A 14,551-nucleotide genomic window follows, 5' to 3' on the forward strand; every position below is an offset into this window, starting at 1 on the left:
ATGTGCTTTGAACCTATGTGTAACGTATCTCCAACGCATATTGACGTATGTAGACGTATTTGACATCTTCCGGACGACCACAGAACTTACTGAACGTGTTTCTAACTTACAGCTTCCGTATAATGGTGTATTGGCAGTGTTTAGGGGAATTGGTATATACAAATGGGGTTCACAGGAGGAACCCATCAGTGTTTCAGACTCCATGGTGAGTAGACACTTCGATGTCTAGTGCGGTTATAATTTGAATCGTCGAGCCGCAGCCTTTTCATAGGCTATGCCACGTGATCGTCGGCGATACGCTGCTGCGCTATGCATAAGTTAGACTATTTTTGGGCATAAGTTGTGAACGCCGACAACACGCTAAGCATTCGTTGGTATAAGTTATTTATAACTTATCAAACGTTCTGTGTACGTTACTAATACGTTATGCATGCGTCCAACTCGTTATTATATGCCCAAAACTGAAAAAAAAACGTCGATAGTTCAGCGTACGCCAGCGTTTTAGAAAAATTTTGATACGTTGCCATACGCTGGCTGGATCGTCAAGGTGTGACAGGGGATTCAAGGCAGGAAGTGGATTTACAGTTCCTGTCGCTCTCCCACTGGTAGCAAGTTTGAGGGCTCTCTCTCTCTCTATTTTTTTTTTTAATATATAATCTTACATCTGGCCTTGATCCTTCTATCTATTCCTACTTTTGCCATTCCCAAGCCACTGCTCATCACATATGATCTGTAAGAAACCCTCATCTGCTCACCTTCCCAAAGTCCTGGCTGCTTGCTCACCTGCATTCATTTGCTCCTTAATGCTACTGAATGTGTAATGGTCTCCCTGTGTCCATTGTCTCGTCGTCCACACTTCAATCTTTTAATTTTCAAAGTTTGATTCTTTGCTGTTCTGATTTGCCATCAGTGGGTTATTTATTTGGTGGAATTGGCCAAGTTTCTTGTTATTATTTCTAAATGTTGCACCTTGACCCGTTGTTATATTCAAAACTATTCGTCTTAAGATTCTGTGTTGGTCGCCTATTACGTAAGAGTCTGGAATAACTAAACTATGTGACGCTGTCTATGACTATCAAACGTATTGCGGACTCGGGGTTCGAGGCTCACCACGAGGGGAAGCACTTGGGGTTTCTCCCGAACAACTGGTCCTGAGGCCGAAGGGCACAGATAACTCCGTGCACTGACAGGTTGCTCAGCAACTATATCAGATGCAGCCGAGCGACTATGCCAAGTACGTGCCGGCTAATAATGCTAATTATTTGGATAGAACTTCCCTGCTAAGGTAATGTGTGGACCATGCTGGATCAATGAATGAAATGATGAAATTGCCTGGGTTCATTTATAACATAAACAATTTATTACAGGCAAAGGTGAGGAAAGTCATGTGGCACAGTAAAGGGTTTATTCACATAGTGTACAGCAGGGGATAGCAAGGAATTATGGGTGTCACAAAAGTGCAAATATGTTCAAAATGGAGGGCACAGAGCAGAGCTAACCTGATATAAAAGTAGCAATCGGAGAATGCAGACCCTCGCTGGGACTTTTGTGTAGTTTTGTGTACTGGTGTTATGTAATTAATGAGACATAACTGGAACTGCCACTTTATAACTGCTGGCAGTGATGACCGGGTACCAAGACGTACCACTTTGTTGCAACCCCCGCTTTGATCGGACACCTGACCCTGACCCATGATGTTCATTATTATTTTACCATTGAATTCAGAATGAGATTAAAATAAATTGCATTCAAATGAAATGGAAGACCAAATATCAAATCCTGCATTGAAGACCAAAATCCTGTATTGGAGTCATCAGAAGGAACCTAAACATTCAAAAAGCAAAGATGGCATCATCAGGAATAACCTGGATAGGATTTGCATTTGAGCTGCCACTCCTCAACACTCGAACCAATCTCAGCACAGTCAAGTGAGCCCTAATAAAAAAAATAAAAAAACCCAGATTCTAAAAAATCAAATAATTCTCGCCGCCACACCATGTGTCCGATCAGGTTGGAATTTAAAACGTACATATTCCCCATCACGACTAGATCGTAGTTGTGAAGTTTCACATCGATTGATTAAGTGGTTCAAGAGAAATATATATATATATATATATATATATATATATATATATATATATATATATATATATATATATAATATGAGCCTGGTGTTGGCGCAGTGGTTAGGGCAGCGGTTTGGGATCCAAGAGGTCCTGAGTTCAAGCCCCGTTGAGCCACTGAATTAATACACCAGGGGGTTGACTCAGCCTGTCATCCTTCCGAGGTCGGCAAAATGAGTACCAGTATACTGGGCCGGTGTATACCCCGGTTAAAATAGGTGTACCATATCCCTGTGTCATAAGAGGCGACCAGGGTTGCGTCAGGAAGGGCATCCGGCGTAAAACATGTGCCAAATCACTATGCGGATCATAATGGATGATCCGCTGTGGCGACCCCTAACGGGAGCAGCCGAAAGAAGAAGAAGAGAAGATATATATATATATATATATATATATATATATATATATATATATATATATATATATATATATATATATATATATATATATATATATATTTTAAAGATTGTTGATCAATCAATTATTCGTGAATTCTCTGGTTATCCCCACGGCTTGGGAACATTTGTGTGAAGTTTCGCCTCGATCTGTCCAGCCATTCTGGAGAAGAAGATTTTCTTATAGCTTTTCGGGTAAATCCATTGTGGCTGCCAAACCATGTGACGTATGACATCTATGTGTGAACCTTTTGGCCCTCATGGATAGGCAGTCATGTGTGTAGTTTCACCTCGATCTATTCAGCCATTTCAGAAAAGACGATTTTTGAAGCTTAAAAAAAACCCCAAAAATCAATATGGCTGCTGAATCGCGTGACCGATGACATCAAATTTTATCCCTCGATGACCCTCAAAATTTTTAATACTGATCAGATGCGGCTTTCTACATATGCAATTATGACATAACGAAGGCACTGATGATGTCGCAAAAAAAAAATCACATTTATTCCCCATGAGTACTACTTGCTATGCATGTGCAAAGTTTCAATTTTTTCCTTGATGTGGTTTCAGAGATACAGAGGTCCAAAGTTTTTCCAACATGGCTGCCACACCACATGACCTATGATGACATAATTATCAATAAAACATTCTGCATGAATAGTCGCTCCTTTGGTGAAAATTTCATCTCGATCCGCCAAGCAGTTGCGGAGAAAAGCACTAAAGTTCTCTGTGAACAGACAAACAGACAAACAAACAAACAAATGGACCAAAATGCAATACCCTCTCCTCCGGTGAGGGTAATGAATTATGTGAACATAATAGGCGCCAATACACCCACACCCGAGGAAGCTAACGATAGTGGGAGAGATGGAAGCAGTTGAGGTGTAAATGACCTTGTTGATACCTGGCGCAGTCGACGGACCGACACACAGCCCAATCTCTTAGGAAGGGGTAGGAGGGAAGAAAACTTGTGGTGTCTTTGGTGCATGAGTGGGAGGTGCAAATATGTGATCCAAGAGGTGAAGGTGTGGATCGGCATTGCTTTCAGTGATACCTCCACAGTGGACGAGGCACAGATGGAGAAAAAGATGCGTGAGAGATGGCTTAACAGGGCGTGTGAGAGAATCTTGACGGGTGATAAATGTTGGTTGTGGAACACAGACAAAGCCAAGCGCTGATGCCCTGAGGATGACCTGGCAAGGACCCCGGCAATGCTCGCTCCACCCTGCTTGGTTACGACTTGATCCTGCGCTGCCCAATCGTCTTGGCTCTCGTTCGGCAGGATCTGATGGATGATCTTTGGAAGAAGAGGAGGCTAACAACAAACTACTGCGATTCGCTCTATTCAGCTCTTTTTATGGAGCCTGGCATGATGGGGGAGCCAGAAAACGGATCAAAAGAGCCTGTGGGCCTTTCCAAACTCTCCATTGGTGCATAGACATCACCTTGAGCCATAGCCACGCCGTGCCACACTCCAGAGCCGAAAATGGCTTCAGTTAGTCCCCAGCCTGGCCATGTGACAAAGCTCCGTAATTTACTTGAGTCGAGGGTTTTCGCGAGCGCTCTCCGGCCATCAACATGCACTGAACTATATTCAAGGGTTGTTATTTAATGGAGCACCAGGGTTACCCAGATGTTGTTGAACGAGCATCAGCGCATATTTGCGCTTCGTGTTGTATGCCAAAGTGTTCCGACTTGTAATGTCCTTCGTTTCCCCGGCGTCCAAGCGACTGTGGTGAGCGTACAGGGAGCTAACTGTGGTTTGGTCAGTTTGTAGCGGTTGTAGTGAGGTCGAGGAAACGCTGTTGCATTTGTAGTGAAGGCGTTGAAGCAATTGGGACTGGTTGATGTGGTTTTGGTTTTGGAGACTGAAGCGGATGAGGTGATTATGGCAAGGAGGTCGACCGTAGGGTGATGTTGGGAATTTTATGACGCTTTGTGAGGGTTGTAGCGTTGTGGTGAGGGTCTGAGGTCGGGTTGTATCGTTGGTTAATGGCACGCCGTTTGAACAAGGGAATGGCGTGTGTTTGCAAATGAGGTTGTGGTTGCTCCGCAGATAGCCTTGCTGGCCTGACGTGCAGGCATGCGTGAAGGGGGTTGTGTGTGAAATAAAGGGATTGAAAGATGAAAGAATAGGGGATTGAAGGCTGAACTCGGTGCCCTACGCAACGCATCTTGTACCATTTACACGCTAGACATATGGAAGGGCTAACGAAATGAAGACAAATGAAATAACTATTTTGGGATCGCTATGTGTTGGGTGCTGGCTTTGCAGAGCTGCAACACTATCTGTTCATATATATCATCTATCTTTTTCAGGGTATCCTTAACAAAATTCACGGACTTCGCGTAGTCACTTTATAGTGTCTAGCTTTGTTTGTGTTTGTGTTTTTTTTTTTTTTTGGTTGTTTTACCGCTACTCCTACAGTTGTGGGCCAATTACATCCAGACTTGCTACATCGGATCAGCACGACCCCAATTAGTGTATCAGGGTGTTTTTATCTTTGCTGGTGGTTTGGTCCATTTGTTTGTTTGTTTACATAGAACTTTAGTGTTTTTCTCTGTAACCTGGGTTATTTATTTATTTATTTAACCTATACAGTGGTGCCATTTCCTTAAACACCACCCAAATAAAGGTATGTGCCAGAAGAACATGTTGCATGCTTGGAACAAGATAGCCCATCGGGTGGGTTCTCTGATGGTAGAGAAAAATGTAAGAATATAATGTGCAATATTCATGCACACAAAACTTTGTTTTCAAGAACATTAAAAATAAAATTGCTTCAAGAACTTGGCGCTGGCAGTGTGGTTTTCGCGGTGCGCACACTCGCCTCGAGCTGTCTGGCTTTGCTTCGATACTGACCCACCGATAAACTGTCGTGTTTCACAGGCAGGTCGATTCATCAAAGTGTGTGGGGTGGGGGATGCAGCAAGGAAAAGCAGTCGATTTAAAATAAAACTCTTGAACCTTGAGATTCTTCCTTTTTACCATCTTCACAGCATCGTTTGCAAAGTAAATTTTATTCCCATTGATTGACTCTTCAAAGTGCATTGGATTGCTTCTTGCATTCAGATATTAACTCGTCACGTCATTGCCTTGAATTGACAGGAGATCGTATGTAACCTCAGTGGATGCAGCACGTGCAGTTGCTGGATGGTAAACTTTATTTTGTACTGTTTCCCCGAGAGGGATGCGAAGTGTCTCCCAGTCCTTTCATGACCCATTCCAGATCATCATCGTCTCTTGATTCACTCTGGCTTCAGTTCTTGAGAAACTTCTTCAGTCATTCGATCCACTATCTCTAAGAGACAACCTTCAATATTGTCCTGTCTATCGTCCACCACTTGTGTGCCATCACAGACCGTGTGAAAGCTGCAATATCTGTCTGCCTTGAAGCTGCATCTTTATTTGCTGTTTGCTCCAGTCAGGTACACTGCACTCTGAGAATGACCTGGTGGATGTCTGTTGCATGGATAAGGCACCATTCTCAAATATGGCACAAATTCCTTTTGTGAGTCTCTTCCATGCTTTGAAGATTCCAAAAATATTTTTTACCATCCACCTGGCTTAAGTAGGCTTACGAGTACCAAAGAATACAGGACCCGTCTGACCAAGAGCACTGGTGAAGATGTCCAGGTCATTTGTTTTGCGAGCTCTACCAAAAAGCAAATATATGTGAATGGGAAATGATTGTCATCCACAATTGGGTTGTTGATCAATTGGTGGCTCTGTGTGTTCTTTCAATGAAGTCTTCAAAAGTGTTGTTGGTGGTGTTGTTTGATATGCAGCCTGTGGCTGCTGGTTGCATCATTTTTGCTGTGCATGAAGCACGGCTCTGCTGCTGATGCAGTGTCCCTGGTACCAGTAAGCTGTTACTAATTTTATCGACCTCGGAAGGATGACGAGCTGAATCAACCCACCTGGTGTTATTTCAACGGCATTGGTGGGGGCTGCAACTCGATACCCTCAGATCTTAAGCCAGCCACCTTAACTGTAAAGCCAACACCAGACTTTTCATAAGTGTTCAACAAGTCTTAACAATGGCTCTTTCCATCTTTAGGCTTCTTCTTGAATTTGGCAAACAAGGATGTGCATTCTTCTGATATTGGCCCTTCTTGCTCAACGAATCTCTGAAAATGAAGCTTCTGTGCAGCAGTTCACAAAAGTGGGTGTAAATGTTTGCATCTATTATAATGTTTTCCACCCGATAAACCATTCCTGGATCCAGGAGCTAATACTTAAGGATCACCTGACCCTTCGAGAAGGTAGCCCATTGAACCAAAATGGACCATTTATATTTGAACGAGTCCGAAGCGAATGAAGACGATCGAATTTGGGTGATTGTCGTGTTTGTATTTTGATTGCTAACTTTGCTATTTTGTCAAATTGTCGTGAAAGGTTTGCAATCATTCACCACATTTATTTCTCATTGACTGATGCTGTCAGTGCTTTTTGAACAACATGTAACCTGTTTGGTTGCAGCCCTATAATTTTCCATTAACCTATTAGCTGCTGTGGAAGAGTGTCCACAGTGGCTTGTGAGTCCCAGCGATGCCACATTGGTGTGCTGTGCTCTTCGTCAGAGCATAAGATGTCATCCACAGCAGGGTCCATTTTGTTTTCCATTTGGAGATCCATCAGTGCATGAGCTGTTTGCTTCTCCGATGGTGTGTGTGTGTGTGTGTGTGTGTGTGTGAGCATGTGTTTTATTTCATTTTTTATTTTTTTGCTTGTGTGGAGTAATGTGTTTTGTTGTTGTTTTTTTTTGGCTCATAAACTGTCTTTTTGGCTTTCTTTTTACATGTCTCAAGTGGAAGATGTTTAAGGTCTTCATGTGTTTGCTGTTCCGTGATACCTTAATCCACAAGCTCCTAATCCTGGTAGCATATCCCAACAATATCATGTAGGGTGCTGTGACCAGAAAGGGTTTCTGTTGGTTCTTCATAATTGTCTGAGGCACGTTCTGTTGCCAAACCAGCATTCTGCAGTAATATTGTTACGAATCTGGCGCCATGAGCACTCAACATTCAGGTCCCCGTAGCTCAGTTATTTCGTTAAGTAAATGTGGATAGATAGCTCCCTTTCCCCAATGTCTAATGGGAATTAAGTGGACGTGCGCTGCGAAGTTATTTTATAGATAGCATTTTTACCCCAACAACAGCCCTCTGCTCGCGGCATTGGCCGCGCTCTTCGCGCGCTCGCCGGCATGCGGGCGTGTGCGTGGGCGGAATTCCATGCCCCAGGCGGTGTGGATTTCGCACCAAATATGGTCACGAAGCGTTTCGCTCTGGCTTGGCCCAAATATGGGCATGGAGCGTTTCGTTCTGGCTTCGCGCCAAATAAGGGTATGCGTCATTTTCCGCCCAATGGGTGACGTGCGGACCAAAGCCGGGTCGGTCCTTCTCAAGAATGCGGAGCCGCGACACGCCGTCCACCCAATGGGAGCAGGCGACGGGGGAGCGAACCGCACCCCAAAAACGATGGAAAAAGCATTGATGATTGCGTCCCGTCTGCTTGAGCGCGCCTCTGTCTGGGTCTGCGGCTGACTGCATCCCGCGCATCCGAGGCGTCTCGTCTGGCGCATTTCAACAAGCGGTCGACCATCTCATCACGCGAGATCACCTCATCTCGCCTACTCTGGGTTCGGCTGCCCTGGTCCGTTCTTTGGCGCCTGGTGCTCCGGGAAGGTGTGGTCGTCCAGCCACGCGAACGCGGCCAGGTAGCCAGCCACGTTCTCTTCCCTCAACTCGTCTTCTCTCCCGAGCTGAAGGGGCAATAAAGACCTCGAGGTCCATCTCTTTCTGGGGTATTTGTGTGTGCGTGTGTGTGTGTGTGTGTGTCCGTGGGCCCTGTCTCCAAGTAGAATTGTTTCAGGAATTGCTTGTACATTTGATTCCCTTCTTTATTGGGATAACTCTGCCCTTACGTGCTCCCCTCGTCCCCTGATTATTGTAAATAAATTCCCCTCTTGTTGAATGTCCCAGCTCGTTCCCTGTCATTTATTTTATTGGTTTGGCACGGTGCGTGTTGAGAAATAGCGAAGCAGTAAATTGTTCATTTGGACCGACGTGCCTTGGAAACCATCCGCTCGGGTTACACACGGTTCAGGCATGGTAACGGCTCATTCCGCTCGAGGTCTGTCGAGGGTGTGAATTCCCTGGTAGCTTTGCCGCATGGGTTCTTAGGTATATTGAAGTTGGCAATTAACCCTACCCCACACGGTCAAATTATTGGCGATTCATGGTCCTGGAAGGGACCCGTGCCTTTCGGACTTATCCGAGGGTCACGACCTAAATTCCGGGTGTTCGGTGGAGACGACTCCACTGCTCCCTCTAGCTGTTGTGCTCGCCACCGAGATCCGGCCCACAACAATATGGCCTCTATGGACATGTTACCATATAGCCACCAACGATGTCATTTAAAGGGAAGGCAATCACCCTGATTTGTTGATTCAAACCCTGAGGAGTCCATACTAAAGACTTTAAAAACAGTACATGTTGCTTCCTTGTTTAACACTCGGAATTTTAAAAGGATAGAGCACGGACAAACGACCATACATTTGCAATACTGGTGGAGGCTTCAATGCCTCCTGCATTGAAGTTCCTTGTTAAGGCGCTGTCACACCTTGATGATTTAGCCAGCGTATGCCTACTTATGAAAAATTTGTCTAAAATGCTGGCACACGTTGAATACGTTAGTGTAAGTTTTGATAACATTAAGAGCACGCTGAAAAAACTGCCATACGTCGTAGTACGCTGGCTTTCATCGTTGTACTTTGCGGTTGTCCTCAAATTTTAGCACGCTTGAAATTTTACGACGTATGCCAGCATATGACTCACATGTTCCGCTACGCTGGCCATAAGTTGTAGGCACGTTATGCGATCGTTGACACACGTCGACACATGTTACTTGTAAGTTACTCATAATTCGAAACGCGTCGAGGTAATGATTAGCGTACCTGAAACTTATTTATAACCTATGAGTAACGTGTTGTAGGCAAGTTACACGATCGTTGCACACACGTCGAGGCACGTTATGCGATCGTTGACACACGTCGAGGCACGTTACTTGTAAGTTACTCAAGTCAAAACTAGTCGAGGTAATGCTTAGCCTACCCAAAACTTATTTCTAACGTATGAGTAATGTGCTTTGAACCTATATGTAACGTACCTCCAACGCATATTGACGTATGTAGACAGATTTGATTGACGTCTTCCGGACGACCACAGAACTTACTGAACATGTTTCTGATTTACAGCTACCGTATAATGGCGTATTGGCAGCGTTAAAAAAAAAAAACAATAACTTCCGATATTTTGTCACGTACAGTTACGTCACGTCCGATTGCCTCTTCAGTTTGCTCATGTCTTATTCTTAGTTCCTCCTCTGTGAATATTTTCTGTTTGAGGATATTGTCACGTTGACATCGAAACTTAAAAGCAAATGTCCGAATATATTTTAAAATTCGTGATAGACTAAAACAAAACAACAAAAAAACAACAACAACTTCAGATATTTCATCACATGCCTTCAAGGAGAAAAAAATAAAATGTGCCTTGACGGAGAAAATATGTTTCGGGTATGCTAAACATTACCTCGACGTGTTTCGACTTTTGAGTAACTTACAAGGAACTTGTGTCGACGTGTGTCAATGATCGCATATCGTGCCTACAACTTATTCCCAGCGTAGCGGAACGTGTGAGCCATACGGCGAGTATGTCGTAAAATTTTCAGCATGCTTGAAATTTCACGACGTACTAAACGTACCACGAAATATGACAGCGTACTTCATCGTTTTTCAGCGCGCTCTTAACGTATACACAACTTACCCAAACCGTATTCGACGTGTGCCAGCTTGGTTCGGCCAATTTTTCATAGGTCGGCATACGCTGGCTAAATCGTCAAGGTGTGACTGCGATGTTGACACTTCCAATTTTCAGGCTGTTTTGATTTAAATCGGCGTGCGGCAGGTTTTTAACAGGCTACGCCACGAGTTCGTCGGCGATACGTGCAGCGCGCTATGCCTAAGTTAAACTATTGCTGGGCATAGGTTGTGAACGCCGACAACAGGCTAAGCATTCGTTGGTATAAGTTATCTATAAGACAACGAAACGTTCTCTGCCCGTTACTAATATGTTATGCATATGACCAACACGTTATCAATACGACCAAAACTTTAAAAAAAAACATCAAAATTTCAGCGTACGCCAACTTTTTACATACATTTTTATACGTTTCCATTGCTGGCTAAATCGTCAAGGTGTGACAGCGCCTTAAGGGAATATTTGAGTACGACCTCTGGTTGCCCGCAAAGCTTGGTGGGATATTTATTTATTTTGGCATCGGCTTATTGTCGTTATTATTATTATTATTATTATTATTATTATTATTATTATTATTATTTTTGCCACTGCTTCAAAGGATGCAGATTATAAAGTGGTAAATATTTTCATTGTGTCACACATGAAGTAGATACCATGCTGGAACGATTACGAACTGGAATCAAACCCAGACTCGACACCCACCCCACGTCCTGGATGAGATGTTGGATTAAGTTCGTAGTCGTGAAGTTTTTGATGATGGATCCTCCTCAAGGCACATCTTTGTTGCATTGCAAGCATGTAGCCAAAGTTTTCTCAAATGGGTTGATCAGAAAATAATCCCAAATAAAACATACTGTCCGTCTGCCTTTGCAATGTGGGATAAAACAAATTTAACTGATTGTATGATATATGCTCGGAATGTATGATGGCAAGATGTACTTGGCTAGGAAGTAGGGTACAGTACGATCGATTGTGCTTTCCTTTGGCTTCGTGGCTGTTTCAAAGGCAATTGGTTATTTTATACGACTCGTGCGTGCTTTTGAAAGGTAAGTTGTTTCTCTTTGTGTATTTCAAAGCAAAATAAATTTGATAACACCCAATTTTCGAGCCGTTTTCCATATTAATACGTTTTCCAAATTGCAGACAACTTTTTTTTCCCAACCCATCACATGACTACTGGCAGCTGTTTATCAAGAATAATGTTTATCCACATCTCCTTGAAACATCTACAATGCAATATTGTTCTTTTTAATTTGTTTATTGAAATTCACCTTAAAAAGGGTGTAAGCTACTCAAGGTTTTGGGGTTGTATACAGTACGTTCTGTAATTGGTTATCGGCACTCCACCCTGACTCCAATTGGCCTGTGCCAATGACCAGTTCTGATGTCAGCCCAGCTATATATATGTATATATATATGTATATATATATATGTATATATATATATATATGTATATATATATATATATATATATATATATATATATATATATATATATATATATATATATATATATATATATATATACGCATACATACATGCATGCATATTGTTACAGCCACGAGTACCGGATGTATTATGAGGGGGTTAATCCCCGTTCCTCCTCGGAAGAGCCAGACCAGAGGTCACGTGGCTTCCTGAACGGGGAGCGTGCCCTGGGCAAAGCACCGATCTTATCTTGATTAGACCTTAATTAGGGCGGCCGAGCGTTTAACCGCTGGTACGGGCCGACTTTGATGGGTCATTTCGTTTGGTAATTACTTCCCAGTCTATCTAGGATCGGACAATGCTGGATCAATGAAAGGAAAGGACAAGCACGGACAGGTTGAAACGTCAACAAGGAATTTATAAACAAGAAAAAAAATAAACAGAATAACTTTTTATTTCCTTGTAGTGAAAATAGGCAAATTCAAATCAATCAAAATAATCTCAAGCAAATAAAGGATTAATCAGGTACTGATAGAAAAACTGACAAAGAGCAGATGCTTATCACTTTGCCTTACTTGATGATTAAACACAGACAAGGGTACCCAGCAGATCATTCAGGGGGGAGAGGAATCAGGTCTCGCTTACCAAGTAGAAGTCGTCGTGCGTCAAATAGAATGTCCCTGGTGTGTGAGCATGCGTTGGTCCGTTGCCAGTGCCCAGCCTTGCCATGCACACTCTCGCAAACAGCGTTTAACACAAATTGACGTCATGTCGTCACTCCAGGAACCAGGGATGCCAAGAACAGGTCTCGAGCAGAACCAACATTAACGATCTAACTGTCGCCCACAGTCAGGAGCCACCAGAAGCCGCAACCAACTGACGGCTGCAATTTGCTGTAAGGTGCTGTGAGGTGCTGTAAGGCTGTCACCAGCGATCAGAGCTGCAAGGCTGCAAGGCCATCACCAACTGTCACAAACTACACCGTCACCAGCTCACCAACCGTTTGACTGGAACTGAAAATAGCCGTCACCCAGCTGTCAGAAACTATCACAAACCTCTCAGAGCTGTAAGAGCCGCAATCAGCTGTCACCAAATGTCCCAAAAAATGGTCTTCTCATCCTTTTTATAGGTGGCCAGTCTGGGCGGAGCCTCAAGCAGACTTCAGCCAAATCCAACTTGCCTATTGGTGCATCATTGCATGTGACAAACATTGTTGCATTTGTTGTTTGTTGTGCCCTTGTCAGTCTGCTCCACTGTCAGTGCATTGCCTTCTGTCCCCGTCACCTCGCTCTTCCATGAGGTGTATATGAGAGCGTTTGTTCGTGTTCTTTATAAGACTAGTTTTTAAATCTTCTAAATCCATTAGGAAAGCTGCAAAGCAAATGAAAAATACATTTCCTGCTTGTATTCTATTCATCAGCTTTATCTTGCACTACTTACCTGTGGTTGAGAATAAAAATATCTGCTTCAGGATGCAAGGCAAGATCATGGTATGGAGAGCGAGCTAGTATTGTCCCAATTGAAAATGACCTCGTCTTGTGAAGACTGAGCCTCACACAACCAAGAACATTGGCCCCGTTTCTAGGCTCTGAGCCTGCTTTCTGTTTAAAAGGTTTGTGCAAAAGGGCTGTATTACCCAGCTCTTCACCATTTGCTTGGTCCCATGCGCTTTCCCCTTTTCAACACACTTGGTGTCAATGCACCGATTATAGTATCGAACTCGAAAATGGCAATCATCTCCTCACCCGAACTCTGGTCTTTGGGCTCAAGCCCAGATTTCCTACAGAATGAGCTCCTTTGCACAATAACTTCTGGAGAGTTGCTTCGTAAATGACTCTTGATCAGTCTCGAGTAAACTCATGCGCTGGACGAAAGGCAGACCATGAACTGCCATTGCCTTCGTTTAGCAAATGAGCTACATTTGAGTTTCAAGGATCCTGGCTTCTGTTCGGTAATAAAACCGTTCAAAGTAGCTCCATGTGGGAGTGAGAATACGAGTGATTGACATTTTGGCTCAATCACTAAATCCACAATTTCAAGAGCTGGATGTTAAATGTCAAGCTGTTTGGGCTGGCTATTTGTCAAATTTTCATGGCTTTCTCTCGTTAAGGACAATGGACGAAGTGTTTGTTTATTTTTCGTCTGCAACATTATCCTTTCCTAATTTCTAGTGTATTGTTGTGTGTGTGTGTGTGTGTGTGTGTGTGTGTGTGTGTGTGTGTGTGTGTGTGTGTGTGTGTGTGTGTGTGTGTGTGTGTGTGTGTGTGTGTGTGTGTGTGTGTGTGTGTGTGTGTGTGTGTGTGTGTATATATGTATATGTATACTGTATATAGATTAGATATACATGTGTATATATATGTATATATGTATATATGTATATATATATATATATATGTATATATGTATATATATATATATGTATATATATATATATATATATGTATATATATATATATATATGTATATATATATATATATATATATATATATATATATATATATATATATATATATATATATATATATATATATATGTACATACACAGGGTGTCCATAAAGTCTCTTTACAATTCAAAAAATTTATTACAAAAGCAAATGAATCAATAAACCTGTGGAAATCATTACAAACTGAGGAGTCGATATTGAAGTTTTTTTTTTGCCTCGTTTAATACACTTCCATATGGGCACCATTAGTTGCACGAAGCACATCAAGATGGTATAAATTATAAAGAGACTTTATGGACACCCTGTATGTATATATGTATGTATATATATATATAT

General features: G+C 42.7%; 1 protein-coding gene across 6 annotated transcripts in view; it reads left to right on the forward strand.

Annotated features, from left to right (window-relative positions):
- Positions 1-14,551, forward strand: part of LOC147029739 (kinesin-like protein KIF18A) — a 171,306-nt gene that overhangs the window by 6,090 nt on the left and 150,665 nt on the right. The window contains exon 2 of one of the 6 annotated variants that reach the window (XM_085873013.1): positions 13,242-13,382. The exons of the other annotated variants lie outside the window; for them this stretch is intronic. The gene's annotated coding sequence lies outside the window, so the exon portion shown is untranslated. The remainder of the gene's footprint in view (positions 1-13,241; positions 13,383-14,551) is intronic. 6 annotated transcript variants of the gene reach the window in all.

The sequence above is a fragment of the Eptatretus burgeri genome, chromosome 3 (assembly GCF_056783735.1).
Source record: "Eptatretus burgeri isolate ZD-2024b chromosome 3, Ebu_testis_v1, whole genome shotgun sequence".
Taxonomy (NCBI): Eukaryota; Metazoa; Chordata; class Myxini; order Myxiniformes; family Myxinidae; genus Eptatretus; species Eptatretus burgeri.